Genomic DNA, 15,178 nt, shown 5'->3' with positions numbered 1-15,178 from the left:
GATAGCACAGCGGTAGGGCGTTTGCCTTGCACGCAGCCAACATGGCTGATCCAAGTTCGATTTCTCCACCCCTCTCAGAGAGCCCAGCAAGCTACCGAAAGTATCTCGCCCGCACAGCAAAGCCTGGCAAACTCCCCGTAATGTATTTGATATACCAACTACAGTATGGAACTTAATAGTTTAAAAATATCTATTTTTTTAAAAAAAAGCTTTTGTTTGGATCAGGTTGAATCTGGGTCATAGCCCGTACTGCTCAGGGAATATTCATGGGTCTGTGCTACGGATCACTGCTGAATGTGCTTAGGAGAACATACGTGATACTAAAGATCAAACTGAGGTCAGCTGTGCACAGGGCCAGTGCCTTACGAAATGTACTATCACTCTGTCCTAGGTCTCTTATTTTCAAGTGCAATATATACAGAAACTCTTTCAAATACAAAGAAAACCAAAAATCAACAACACCACATGGCAAACAGTAAGAACTACAACATTTACCTCCACTTCTAGCACAGGGCCTTGTCCATTATCCTTAGAATAGCCAGTAACAATGCCTTGCCTATTTCTGGTAGGTGCACTGTCGTGGAGAACTGATCCACAAAATTGAGTCAGGGGATTGGGAGGAGGGATTTTGGGGGTTTGGGAGAGAGGAAGAGGTTAATTTTTGAGAGAATGAGTAGTGTTATGTTGGAATTATGTTTATAAGAAACCATTATTAATCGAATTATAAATCATAGAATATATATGTTTTAGACGTTTGTCTGTCTCATTTTATTCCTTTAATTTGTTTTCTCTATATGTCCCATATGCATGAACTTGTATGATGCCTATCTTTCTATGCCTGATTTATGTCACTAAACAAAATACCCTCATGTTATCAATTTTTCTACAAATAATAACATTTCACATCATACAACTGAGTAGTATTTCATTGCTTTACCACCTTTCATTCTCAAAATTTGCGGTTTAAAAGAAACAAATATTGGTTTTAACAAAACTCTGGTTTTTTAAATTTTTAGTTCAATGAAGCAAAATAGATTTTTCAAACAATACTTAGAAACTTGTGACAGAGTTGTAGTGTGAAAAGTAATATATGTTCAAGAGAGAAGACTCATTTAACAAAGCAAGCAAAGAGAGACATAGAGAAAGGAAGCACGGTATTTCCTCAAGGGAGAACACAAGCTTGAGAATCAAGCCGACTCTAGTAGTTTAGGAATAAGAACTTGGAGTGGTATGAACTTAACTTGTGCACTTTAGGGGAGAACCTGAGTGAAACTATTAGAAGCAGTTTCAGGAGCATCATAGACTGGAGTCTGCAATTGGAGTGAGGAGGGTAGAGAGTTCTTTTGGAAGATCTGGACTTTGGAGAATAGTAATATTATACCATTAATGATAGTAGCTTTCCGTGGGATTCCAAAAAAATTTTAAACTGTGTTGTCAGAAATGATAACATTCTTAGGTATTTGGATTTCCTGTGGAAACTACTGGAAAGTTGAGTTTATGCTCTCGTTGCCTCCGCCTGAAACAAGGTCAACAAGTCATGAATGAAAAATTGCAAGTTACAAGGATCAAGGATTCTGATCCCATTGGAAGACTAGCTTTTGGGTGTACAGTTTTTACTGATGGACTGATGTAGATTGTGATCCAGGAATACGTAACAGAAAGGAGGTTGTGAAAGGTATCCTCAGAAGTTGAAGCCTCTGAGATAGAATTCATTTATGCCAACTTATGGGTTATCAATGCTTGCTCATGGCTGCTACCATTATAACATGCCATTCAATGGTTCTGTGGTTTCAATTTACTGTGTCAATGTAAAGATGAAGTTTCTAAATGGAAGGTAGAAATCTGAGGCCCTCAAGATGATGAATTATGCGGAGGGGGGAGCTGGAGCAATAGTACAGCAGGTAGGGCATTTGCCTTGCACACGGCCTACCCAGGTTAGATTCCCAGCATCCTGTATGGTCCCCCCAAGCACCGTGAGGAGTAATTCCTGAGTACAGAGCCAGGAGTAACCCCTGTGCATCGCCAGGTGTGACCCATAAATGCAAAAAAAAAAAAAGATGATTCCTTACCTTTAGATACTTTGAAGTCAAGTAGAAACAGTCAGAAAGCTCCCCAGAAAATGCTTCTCCAGGGTCGAAAACATCATCACCTGTAGCGTGAGAGCATACAGAAAATAAGGTGTCCATTTTATGTCAAGTTAAAGCAAGTCAGACATGATCTTGGAAAGTTTGTCAAATGAGAGCATGGATATAGAAGAATAAGGTGCCAGCTGAATCTTAGAGGTAAAATATACAAAGGTCAACAAGTAGGAGGTACAGTGGCGACCAGGTCTACTAAGAAAAGCATTTTTTAAAAAAGAAAATGCAATGAAACATCAAATAAGACCTTTTTAAATGTTTAAGAACAGGAATATAACTCAGTGATAGAACATTTGACTTCCATTGTATAATGATCTGCGTTTGATCCTTAGCACTGCAACGAGCATTATTTTTAATTTTTAATTTCTTTCTTTCTTGCTTGCTTGTTTGCTGTTTTGTTTTTTGGGTCTCACCTGGCAAAGTATAGGTGTTATTTTTAGCTTTTAAGAAAAGTTATAATTTTACATTTTTACCTGTGATTTAAAAGGAAATCTAAAATATTTTAGAGTAAATATATGTGAAGAAGAATAAAAGTCACAGGAATTATTTAGTATATTTAATGATACAGCAGTCAGAATTTTGAGGTTAATTTTATGGGTATTGCATAAATAATTTTTCTCCAATATGTGGGCTGTCTTTTTATCATGGTCACCATTTTTTCTGAGTTGCAGAAATTTCTTAGTTTAATGTAGTCTCATTTGTTTATCTTCACTTCCTCTTCCTTGGTCAATGGTGTTTCATTCTAGAAGTTTCCCTTAGCTTTAATGTCATGGAGGGATCTTCCCACATTTTTCTCCATATATCTTAAGAATTCAGGTATCATATTGAGGTCTTTAATTCATTTGATCTGACTTTGTTCCTGGCACTATAAATAGGTCTGACTTCATCTTTTTTGCATGTTACTGTCCAGTTTGCCCAGCACCAGTTGCTGAAGAGACTTCCTTGCTCAACTTCATAGTTCTTGAGCCTTTATGAATGATTAGGTAATAATAATCTGAGGGTCAGCGTCAGGATATTTGACGACATTCCATTGATCTGAGCCCTGTCTTTATCTGAATACCATGCTTTTTTGATTACTACGACTTTGTCCTAGGATTTGAAGTTGGGGAAGGTGATCCCATCTTCTTTTTCGAAAGATTGGTTTAGCTATTCATGGGAGTTTATTGTTGTTTATGAATTTCAAGAATTTTTAATCTGTTTCTTTGAAAAATGTTATTGGTATACTTATATGAAGCGCATTGAATCTTAATAGCGCTTTGGGGTGTATTGCTATTTTGACAGTGTTAATCCTCTCAATCCATGAGCATGGGATGTGATTCCAGTTCCTCATATCCTCTTTTATTTCTTGAAGTGGTGTTTGTAGGGTTTTTTTTTTTTTTGGTATAGATCCTTAACCTTCTTAGCTGTTTCTAATATACTTGATTTTCTGATGTATTATTGTGAATGGGATTGTTCTTCTCCTATCTCTTTTTTCTCTTTCATTATTAGTATACCGGAAAGCCATGGACTAATGGATATTGATTTAGCAAATAGTAAAAGCTTGAGTTTTTCCTTTTTTATCTGGATGCCCTTGATATCTTTTTCTTACCAAATCATATGGCAAGTACTTCAAGTACTATGCTGAATAGGAGTGGTGAGAGTCGGTAACTTGGTTTGTGCCTGATTGTATTTTGGGATTCTAGCTCATTGATTTCTGACCCAAGCCTTTAGTTTTTCCCCGTTGAGAATAATGCTTGCTGTGGGTTTGTGATAGTTTGCTTTGACTATATTGAGGAAAGTACTTTCAACTCCCATTTTGTTGAGAGTTTTTCATCATGAATGGGTGCTGGATCTCATCAAATGCTTTATCTACATCTATTGATATGATCATATGACTTTTATCTTTATTTTATTGAGATGGTGTATTCTGTTGATTGACTTGAGAATGTTAAGTCATCCTTGCATCCCAAGATAAACCTACTTGGTCTTAGTGTGTGATCATTTGTTGAGTTTCTGGATTTTCTTTGCTGTTATTTTCTTAAGGATCTTTGCATCTGTATTTATCAAGGAAATATCTGTAATTATCTTTTTTTTTGTGGTTTCTCTGTCTGATCTGAGTATCAGGATGAACTTTGCCTCATAGAAACTGTTTGGTAGTATTTTTGTTTCTTTAACTTCCTGGAAAATCTTAAAAAATGTTGGCATCAGGTCCTCTTTAAAGGTTTGAAATATTTCATTAGTGAATCCATTTGGGCCTGGGCTCCTGTTTTAGGGGATACTTTTTATTATCATTTCAATTTGCTTGGTAGTGATAAAGGTAAAAGGTAAAGGCCCTCCCTTTGTTCATCGATTTGCTCGAGCGGGCCCAGTAACGTCTCCATTGGAGACTTTTTTGTTACTGTGTTTGGCATATCAAATACGTCACTGGGAGCTTGCCAGGCTCTGCCCTGCGGGAGAGATACTCTCTTGGTAGCTTGCCGGGCTCTCGAGAGGGGCGGAGGAATTGAATTCGGGTCGGTCATGTTGGCTGCGTGCAAGGCAAACACCCTACCGCTGTGCTATCATATTCGAAATCTTCTTGGTTCAGCCTTGGGAGGTAATTGGAATCCAGTAATTTATCCATTTATTCAAGATTCTCTCATTTCCTGCTGTAAAGATTCTCAAAATAATCACTGATGATCCTCTGGATTTCTGTAGTTTCTATTATGATGTCCCCCTTTGCATTTCTGATTCGTTTATTAGGATTCGTTCTCTTTGTTTATTTGTGAGTCTTGCTTATAGTTTATTGATCTTATTTATTTTCTCAAAGAACCATGTCTTGCTTTTTGTTGGTCTTCTGGATTGTATTTTGGGATTCTAGCTCATTGATTTTTGCTCCAGGGTTTATTATTTCCTTCCTCCTGCCTAGCTTGGACTCCTTTAATTGGTCATTTTCCAAAATCTTGAACTGTAAGTTATTTTTGTAGGCCCTTTCTTTCTTCCTGATGAATTTCGCAGAGCTAAAAACGTTTCTCTTAACACTGCTTTTGCTGTGCCCCACAAGTTCTGGTAGCTCCTCATTCTCATTTGTTTCTGGAATCTTTTTATTTCCTCTTTGATTTCTATTCTAAGCCAATGGTTGTTTACTACTTCCCTCAAATAAAATATTTTCTTGCTGAGTTTTTGTCTGTTTAATATATTGAGAAGTGAGAAAGTACTTTCAAATCTCCATCTAGTATTGTGTTGCTATCAATGTTTTTCTTTAAGTCTGTTAGAACTTGTAACATATTTTGCTGGTCTGTCATTAGGAGCATATACATTGAGGAGGGTGAGTTTTTTCTGATGTACAGATACCATGATCATTAAGAAATGACCTACACTGTCTCTTATAACCTTTAGCCTGAAGTCCATGTGGTCTGATACTAGTATGGCCACTCCAGATATTTGGAGGTGTTCTTTACTCGAAGAATTGGTTTCCCAGCCTTTGAATTTGAGCCCATGTGTTCTTTGATTATTCAGATGTGTTTCTTGCAGGCAGCAGAATGTTGGGTTCAGTTTTCTAATTCATCCTGCCATCCTCTGCCTTTGAATTGCTGCATTTAGTCCATTGACATTGAGAGAGATCATTGTGATGGGGATTTGTGCTAACTTTATGTCGAAATTTGGAGTACTTGTGGGGCTTGTCTTAGATTAATGTAGCCCTGTTAATTCTTCTTGCAGCAAAAATGTGGAACACTTTACAAGTTTGCATGTCATCTCTGTTCAAGGACCATGCTAATCTCTGTATCATTTCAATTTTAGTACATGTGTTGCCAAACTGAGTATAAGAGTTGTTTTTTTCCCTATTTTTCTCTTCTGATTTTTTTGAGTGTTGTCCTTACTCACTCCTATGGCAGACGGTGATTCCTAATCAAGGTAGGTATTTCAAAGCAGCTTGAAGCTATAGATTTAGAACCTTAATGTCCCAGAAGAAAAAGTATGGTTTTTACCATATTCTCTTTTACCATACCCAGGGCGTCAGCTGTGCACATTATTTCTTTTGGAAGATGGTGAATCAGTCTTGTTTAATGCCCTTCCCTGAAACCTTCATTAAGACCATTAAAATAGAGCCTTTTGCTGTTCTCACCTCGGTCCCGTGTACATCTCCAGAAAAAGATGGATGGCATTGTCTGCACTTTGACCACCTTGAATGTAAGTAGGATTTTTCTCCTGAAGGAAGAGGTGAGAAGCATATTGATGATTTAATTCCACCTTATTACAAGTTCAACTTGAACGGAAGGTGAGATTCATGAGGCTCCTGCAAAGGACAGAAAAAAGGGTCTCAGTGAAGTTTAATGGCCAACAAACATTAACAAAACAGATGTCTCAAAGTAACCTGTGTGCATCTTCGTGTGTATAGTGAGTTTTTTATCTACTCATAGTGATTCTCAGTCGTTCCACATGGGCAAAGCACACCTGTAATTAAAAATCGAGTTCTCTGAGCAGAGGGGGTTTTCTTAGGTCATTGAAGAAGTGTATAATAATTTATTGCTAAGCATATACAGCAGTTTGAATGATGTGTACTTTTCGATCTAAAATTAATTCCAAATATGTCTAAAATGACAGTCTCCTGACCCCGCATCTGGCTTTCCTCACTGAGGGCCCTTTGCCCTTGTTGGTGAGGTTCCCTCACCACCCCAAGCAGAGCTCCGGCAGCTGCAGACCTCTGCAACCAGCCATAGGTACGCTTTAGACCACTCTCCCCAAGCTTGAAGGAGCCTCATGCATGAAGGAACTGGCAGAGGATCCCAGGTGTGCGGGACCCGGGGCGGAGACATCCAAGGCTGCTCGGATCAAGACTGGGACTCCTCATCCAGATCCCTCATCTTCCAGTAGCTAAGTGTTACACCCACGAACTTCCCTTGGAGCCATGTAGTCCCATGAATGGCCAAGATCCAGAGACTGGATCTTGTTGATAATTCAACAACTCTTTTTGTCCAGTTCTCTTTCTTGGAGAACCTGGCAGGTTACCGAGAGTATCTTGCCCACATGGCAGAGTCTGGCAAGCTCCCCGTGGTGAATTCTACATGCCAAAACCCACTAACAATAATGGATCTCATTTCCCTGACCGTGAAAGAGCCTCCAATGTGGCACTTGCTAAAATCTCAGGGCTAGGACGAATGGAGATGTTACTGGTGCCTGCTCATGGAAATCATTCTCTACCACCAATGAACCCAGTATTCCTCCCAACATGCCCCCCACCCTGCTTCTGTGGCAGGGCATTCTCTTTGGTTCTCTGGGGCCATGGACAAGCCAGAGAGCTGCTCATGGTGGGCAACTCATGGTCTTGGCGGGGCAGGAAGAATGGGCTGTTTCTACCCCCCACCCCCTATCCCACGAGGCTGTAGTAGCCCTGTCACCGCTAGCTCATACCTGGCTATCCAATAGTCTCTGAGGTGATTGCCATTGTGCTGCCAGGGGAGATAAAGGCAGAAGGGACAAACACCCTTTCCCACCTGGTGTAGAATGGTGACATAGCTTAATGCATAGTTCAGCCACATTTCGGCCAAAAGCCGCTGGGTTCCGAATTGGGTCCATCTGCCTCTGGGGCCATGGTGGTTCTGGAGAGCCACTTGTGGGGGTCAAATTGTGGACTCGGTGGGGGAGAAAGAATGGGTCTATGGTCTACTCTTGCATGAATCTCCCAACTCAACTGGGTCCTCCAAACACCCTTTACTTGGTATTCTGTTCTCTGTCTGAGCTGCCTTTACCCCCAGCATGTGATGCCGGCTTCCAAGGCCTGGAGCAAACCTCCTAGTCCTTATCACTCTATTCTTGGGTATTAATCTCCCATTCTGTTACTTTATATTCCACGATGAGTACAATCTTTCTATGTCTGTCCCTCGCTTTCTGACTCATTTCACTTTCTATATTGATCCACTTTCATTCAAATTTTATGACTTCTTTTTTTCTAAAAGCTTCATAGTATGCCACTGTGTAGATAAATAAACTATCATTAACCAGTCATCTGTTCTTGGACACTAGGGATTTTTTTCCCCCAGATTATGGTTATTGTGAACAGTGCAGCAATGAACATACAAGTGCAGATGTCATTTCGGCTGTACTTTTTTGCCTCTCCAGGCTATCTTCCCAGGAATGATATTGCTGGGTTAAATGGGAGCTCAATTTCTAGTTTTCGGAGAACCATTCATACTGTTTTCCAAAATGGCTGAACCTGTCCGCATTCGCACCAGCAGTGAAGGAGAGTCCCTTTTTCCCCACATCCACGGCAACACCAGTAGCTTTTGTTCTTTTGGATGTGGGCCAGTTTCCGTGGTGTGAGGTGATAATCTCATTGTAGTTTTGACCTGCATTTCCCTGATGATTTGTGATGATGAGCATTTTTCATGTGCCTTTTGGCCATTCGGTATCTTCTTTGAGAAAGTTTCTGTTAATTTCATCACCCCATTTTCTGATGGCGTTGGACGATTTCTTCTTGTACAGTTCAACCAGTGCCTTGTATATATTTGATATGAACACCTTATTACATAGGTATTGGGTGAATATCCTTTCCCATTCTGTAGATTGTCTTTGTATTCTGGTCACTGTTTCTTTTGAGGTGCAGAAGGTTCTTAATTTAAGATAGTCCCCTTTGTTTATCTGTGTTTCCAATTTTTTGGCAGTGGTGTGTTATCTTTGAAGATACCTTTAGCTTCAATGTTGTGGACGGTTTTGCTGACCTTGTCTTCAATGTACCTGATGAATTCTGTTCTGATGTTGAGGTCTTTGACCCATTTTAATATGACTTTTGTGCATGCAGTTAGGTAGAGGTCTGAGCCCATTTTTTTGCATGTAGCTGTCCAGTTTTTCCAGCACCATTTGCTAAAGAGGCATTTCTTGCTGCACTTCACATTTCCTGCTCCCTTATCAAAGATTATTTGAACATATATTTGAAGGTGTGTGTCAGTATATTCAATCCTGTTCCATTGGTAGGCGGCTCTGCCTTTGTTCCAGTACCATGCTGTTTTAACTATTATCGCTTTGTAGTAGAGTTTGAGGTTGGGGAAGCTGAGGCCTCCCATCGTCGTTTTCCCAAGAAATGCTTTAGCTATTCGAGGGCGTTTGTTGTTACATATGAATTTCAGGAGCGCTTGATCAATTTCTTTGACGAATGTTATGTGTAACTTTATTGGGATCACATTGAATTTGTACAATGCTTTGGGGAGTATTGCCATTTTGACAATGTTAATTCTCCCAATCCATGAGCAGGAGGTGTTTTCATTTCCTCGTTTCCTCTTATTTCCTGTTGTATAGGTCCTTTCCCTCCTTAGTTAAGCTGATGCCGAGATGTTTGATTTTCTGAGGCATGATTGTGAATGGGATTGCTTTCTTCATGTCACTTTCTTCTCTCTCATTATTTGCATATAGAAAAGCCATAGCCTTTTGGGTAATGATTTTATAGCCTGCAACTTTACTATATAAGTTGTTTCTAGGAGTTTTTTGGTAGAGGTTTTAGAATTCTCTAAATATAATATCACATCTTCTGTGAATAGTGAGAGCCTGATTTCTACATTTCCTACATGAATGCCTTTAATATTTTTTTTTATCTGACTGCTATTGCAAGTACTTCCAGTACTATATTCACAGAAGTGCCCAAATGAATATTTTTCTTTTTGGGTTTCACCCAGCGATGCTCAGAAGTTACTCCTGGTTCATGCACTCTGGAATTTCTCCTGGCAGTACTCGAGGGACCATATGCGATGCTGGGAATCGAACCAAGGTTGGCTGCGTGCAAGGCAAACGCCCTATCCCCTGTGCTATTGCTCCAGCCCCAAAAATGAATTTTTACTTAACACTTTCTATCTGTAAATTTCTATGCTAAGAACAGAGGTATAAACGGTGATATCTGAGTAATTTAAAAGTAAACTATGAAGACAGATAATATAAAGAATTTCTTTGTATTAATTTCTAAAATGTGTAGCTTTTATTAAATATATTAAGAATGAATGAGAGGTCTTGATTATACCATGAATATTATTTCCCTGTTAGAAGTTACCCTTCTAAAATGCAATAAAGTGACACATTTTGAAAATGTTTATTATTCATTAATTCAGTGAATATTTGTTAGTCTGGGGGTTCAGTGCCTCCAAGAAGTCAACCTGAACCCTCAAGGTTAGTGCATCTACAGTCTGATGGTGCCTTCATGCTGCATGATAACCCCAGATTTCCACTGTGCCTCTAGCTGGATCCCAACACCTCAGGAGTAAGTTTCCCGAGAAATTAAACTCCGAAAAGATATGTGGGAGCCATGTTAACAAACCACCCCTGGCTCAGCTAAACAAGCTAATGTATTGGTCTTGCTTCAGAGACCCATAAATAAATCCATCTCAGGATGGATTTCACTGAAATATAGGTAAAGGTAAAGGCCCTCCCATTGATCGTCGATTTGCTCAAGCGGGCCCAGTAACGTCTCCATTGGAGACTTTTGTTGTTACTGTGGGCTGGAGCGATAGCACAGCGGTAGGGCGTTCGCCTTACAAGCGGCCAACGTGGCCAACCCGAGTTCAATTCCTCCGCCCCTCTCGGAGAGCCCATTAAGCTATCGAGAGTATTCGATATGCCAAACACTGAAATATGACAGCTGAAAATTCGGATATGCGGGTTTTGTGACTGAAATCTCCAGGCTTTCTCTGAGTCAGGGTGGGCAGCCCACTCTCACTGCCCTGTACTTATGGAAGCCTCAGCATAAGTGAGGCTCAAAGCGGCTCCAGCCCTAACTTCCTGATAAAAATACTAAATTCCAGGACTGAAGCGATAGCACAGTGGGTAGGGTGTTTACCTTGCATGCGGCCGACCCGGGTTGGAATCCCAGCATCCAATATGGTCCCCTGAGGTCCACCAGGAGTAATTCCTTAGTGCAGAGCCAGGAGTAAGTCCTGAGCATTGCCGGGTGTGACCCCCCAATAAAAATACTAAATTCCTTGAACAAACATGATGAAATCTTAGTAACTGTATGAGAACCATAATGCACAAAATGAAAAGGAGACAGAGAGAAAGAATTAAAGAGCCTGCCATAGAGACAGGCTGGGAGTGGGGGTAGGGTGTTGGGGGATGTTGTAGGGAACCAGGGACATTGGTGGTTGGAAATGTACACTAGTGGAGGGAAGCATGTTGGATCGTTGTATGACTGGAAGCAAATTATGAATAGCTTTGCAATGGTCAATCTCACAGATATTCAATAAAAATTTAAAAATATATATCCTTCATTGGTATCTCAGACTACTGGTAGAACTTTAAAACCCAGCATATCTATTTTTGTTTTCTCAGTAGTAAAAAAACACGTTAATCACCTGTGTGCCAATAGCTTGAAGAATGCTAAATCCAAAGATATATCAATGACTGTCTTTGGCAAGAATACTGTAATTGCAGGTATGTTATGTTTTAGAATCAGTTCATGCACAAGAAATCAAGAGGAGCAAGTGGCAAAGAGCATCAATGTTGAATGGATAATGTTTGAGGAGCTTTCAAGGGAGACAGAAAGATTTGGCATGAGAAGAGGGAAGAAACAGAAGAGTGAAGTACTAATAAGTATCATGAGAAAAATGCAAGGGAGGACACTTCCTGGCAAGTGTCACACTCTGTTGAGCTTTTGGTGAGGATAAGTGTTAGAAAGTATCTTTCCCATTTAGTGGTAAAAAGGTAACTTTGATGGGTGTATTTAAAATTTACTTTAACAATTAGAATTACTAAGAGATACACAATTACAAAGTTGCTCATAATTGAGTTTTAGTCATCTAATGTTCTAGAACCTTTCCAGTATATTGGGGGTATTTTTGAAGGATTATACCTGGTGCGAAGACTTGGGCATCAGAATCTTAACACATTTCACCAAATATATGATCTGTACTCACATGATTTACACTGTCTCCCCTGCTCTTTGATTTATGTTTTCATGCAATATTTCCTTGTGAACCTCACCTCAAGTGAGGGTCCCTATTTAAAACAAATACATATTTCTGGGGAATTATATATTTTTGGTTGCTGGGAGAGTCTCTAAAGCAATGCTCAGGAGGTGTGGGGGCCCCACAGACAATTCTCAGAAAACGTGGCCATGGTGTTTGGTATCCTCCGAGGCTATAGGCCTTTGATAATCTGGCAATCAGGTGGTGCTGGGAGTCAAATTTAGTGAATGGGAGACAAGTTCCATAAGCACTACACTATCTCCTGCGGCCCTGGGTATAAGATTGATGTCAGCATTCTGAGGTCCTCCCTTTTGTCAGAAAGCAGAAACTTGTGCAGGAGAAAGTGGAAGAGACCTTAGGGTTTAGCTAGGTTGACTGAGTAGATGGTGGTAGTATTAATATTGGAACATAAAGTAAAAATAAAACAAGAGAAAGATCTAACAATAGTAAAGAGGGCTTTAGTACTCAAAAAGTTTAGAAACAGGCACATGGCAAGTAGTTTTAAAAAGCATCCAGGAGATAATATAGTATTGTGAGTGAACCAATCTACTCTATGGATACATCTCATCCTTGAAATGGAAAAGGACAATGTATTACAGTTAAAAATTTACAAATAAGATATATACGTCTATTTCTGCTGTGTTCCTATGCTTTACCAAGTATTATTCTAATTTTATATTTACTTTAATGATTAAAACAGTATTTGCCAACATTAAACTTTTAATGAAATGTTCTATTAAAAATTTTTTTTAAAAAATTTATTAAAAATGTTTTACTAAAATGTTATTTAAAAAAGAAACATATGGGCCAAAGAGGTAGTGCAGTATGCAGAGGGTGTTTACTTTGTATGCAGATAATTTGAGTTCAATCCCCTGAACCCTGAGCCTGCCAGAAGTAATCTCTGGATAGAAAGTCAGAAGTGAGCCTGGAACTCATACAGGTGCGCTCCCTTCCCGAAAAAAAGGAAGAAAAGTAAAACATATAACTGATTCTTGAGTAGCATAGAGGTTAAGGGTGCTAATTCCTATATAATTTTTGAAAGCCCCAAATTTAATGTATAGTCTGCTATTCACCAAGCCCCGCATCTTTTCCCCCTGAACTCGACACCCTCCACAGGGGGACACCTTCTCCAGACACCTAGAACAGCTCCATGGGACTGTCCATCACCTAATCAGCCCCTCCCCTCCAGGTGGGTAGGGGGAGCATAAGCCAGCTTCACTGCTCCTCACGCCCAGCCCTGCGCATTTTCCTGCAGAACTGGACACCCTCCATCAGGGGACACCTGCAGCAGCTCCATGGGATTTTCCATCGCCCCTCCTACATTCCAGGATCCTGGGTGGGAGTGAACCTGCGATCAGACAGGGGCATGCCCGCCATGTAGGGGGAGTGGCCTCCCAGAAGTGGGCGTGGCCACCTCCTGGGTGGGCAGCCACAGTTATATTTCCCAATCTGGGCACTCAGGACTTTCATCCCTCACTTTGTCGCCTAGTACTGGCTAAGAATATCTGACCACCTCTACTAGAATTAAACAACATCCCACTCGCCTACTCCATTTCTAATAAACGACCAGTATGAAATGTGATGTACAAGCACAAATGTAAAAAGTACCTCCTCCAAAGCTTCACTCAATGTCAGTTTTAAAACAAAGAATAAGACCTGATTGAGAAGAAGGTCGGAATCTAGAATGGGAGAAGGTTGGCTACCATCGACAAACCTTATCCAAAATCCTTTCCCATGGTAAGAGGGAACAGTACCTGTGATTTCAGGAGTCTACCTCTAGGTTACCATAACAACATGAAGAAACAGCGCAAATCTCTACCACAAGGAGAATATGAAGAAAAGAATCCCGAATCCTTAACCGAGGTTGTCCACAATTGCGCTCTCTTTGATAAGGAATTCCAGTATAAAATGCGGAGGGTGTTCAAGGATCTACTCAAAGAATCAATGGAAGAGATATCCAAAGACTAAAAGAAGAAATGAAAGAAACAATGGAACAGATAGTCAAGTAAATACAGGAAGAAAAGAGAACAGAATTTAAAAAAAGCTACAAAAAGGAGAGTCACAAATAAAGGATTCAGTGGATGAAATTAAAAAGACAGTAAGTGCCCTTAACAATAGGACAAGTGCAGCTGAAGAGAGGATCAGCAAGCTTGAAGATGAGCAACAGAAATCCCATCGGGAACAACAAGCAATAGGTAATGACCTCAAAATGGCTCTAAGGAGAATCAAAGACCTAGGGGATGACGCCAAGAGGAACAACATTAGAATCATTGGAGTACCAGAAGGACAGGGAGAAAACCCCAATGAAAAAAGCTAGATTCAAAGAAATCATTGCTGAAAAGTCCCCAGAGTTATGGAAAGCACACATCCAGATCAAAGGAGCCAGAAGGGTACCAGCTAAAGGAGACCCCAGAAAAAACACTCCAAGGCATATCATAGTCAGAACGATGGATGCTGTGGACAGAGACACAATATTACAAGCAGCAAGGTCAAAGAAGGAAATTACATACAAAGGAGCACCCATTAGATTCACAGCTGACCTATCAGTAGAAACACTCTAAGCCCGAAGGAAATGGTGGGATATAGTGAAAAAATTCAATGAAATGAACGCCTCACCGAGAATACTCTATCCAACTAAACTCTTACTCAAATTCGATGGAACAATACACCACTTTTTAGATAAACACAAGCTCAGGAACTTCATATACTCCAAACCAAATCTAAAAGTAGGACTAAAGGGGCTCCTGTAAGATAAGGAAAACACGTGTAAACACAATCAACTCCTACAGGAAGATGGCACAAAACCCCATGACAATAATCTCCCTTAATGTCAATGGTCTAAATGCACAACCAAGAGACACAGAGTGGAAAAATGGATCCAGAAACAGAACCCAACATTCTGCTGTCTACAAGAAACTCATCTGAACAATTAGAGCAAACACAGACTCAAAGTGAAAGGATGGAAAACAATCCTGCAAACAAACAGTTCCCTCACAAAAGCTGGGGTGGCCACACTAGTATCCGACAACATTAATTTCAGGCTGAAAAAGATTAGAAGGGACAGCGAAGGCCACTTTCTCTTCATCAAGTGATACATACAACAGGAAGAAATCATACTCTTAAATGTATACGTACCTAATG

At 40.0% G+C, this 15,178-nt stretch overlaps 1 pseudogene; it reads right to left on the bottom strand.

Moving 5' to 3' along the window:
- Positions 1-5,817: 5,817 nt before the first annotated feature.
- LOC130036944 (uncharacterized) lies at positions 5,818-5,914 on the bottom strand (annotated as a pseudogene).
- Positions 5,915-15,178: the final 9,264 nt, after the last annotated feature.

Source organism: Sorex fumeus, unplaced genomic scaffold (genome assembly GCF_029834395.1).
Source record: "Sorex fumeus unplaced genomic scaffold, SorFum_2.1 ptg000070l, whole genome shotgun sequence".
Taxonomy (NCBI): domain Eukaryota; kingdom Metazoa; phylum Chordata; class Mammalia; order Eulipotyphla; family Soricidae; genus Sorex; species Sorex fumeus.
This window is presented reverse-complemented; position numbering and strand designations above follow the sequence as displayed.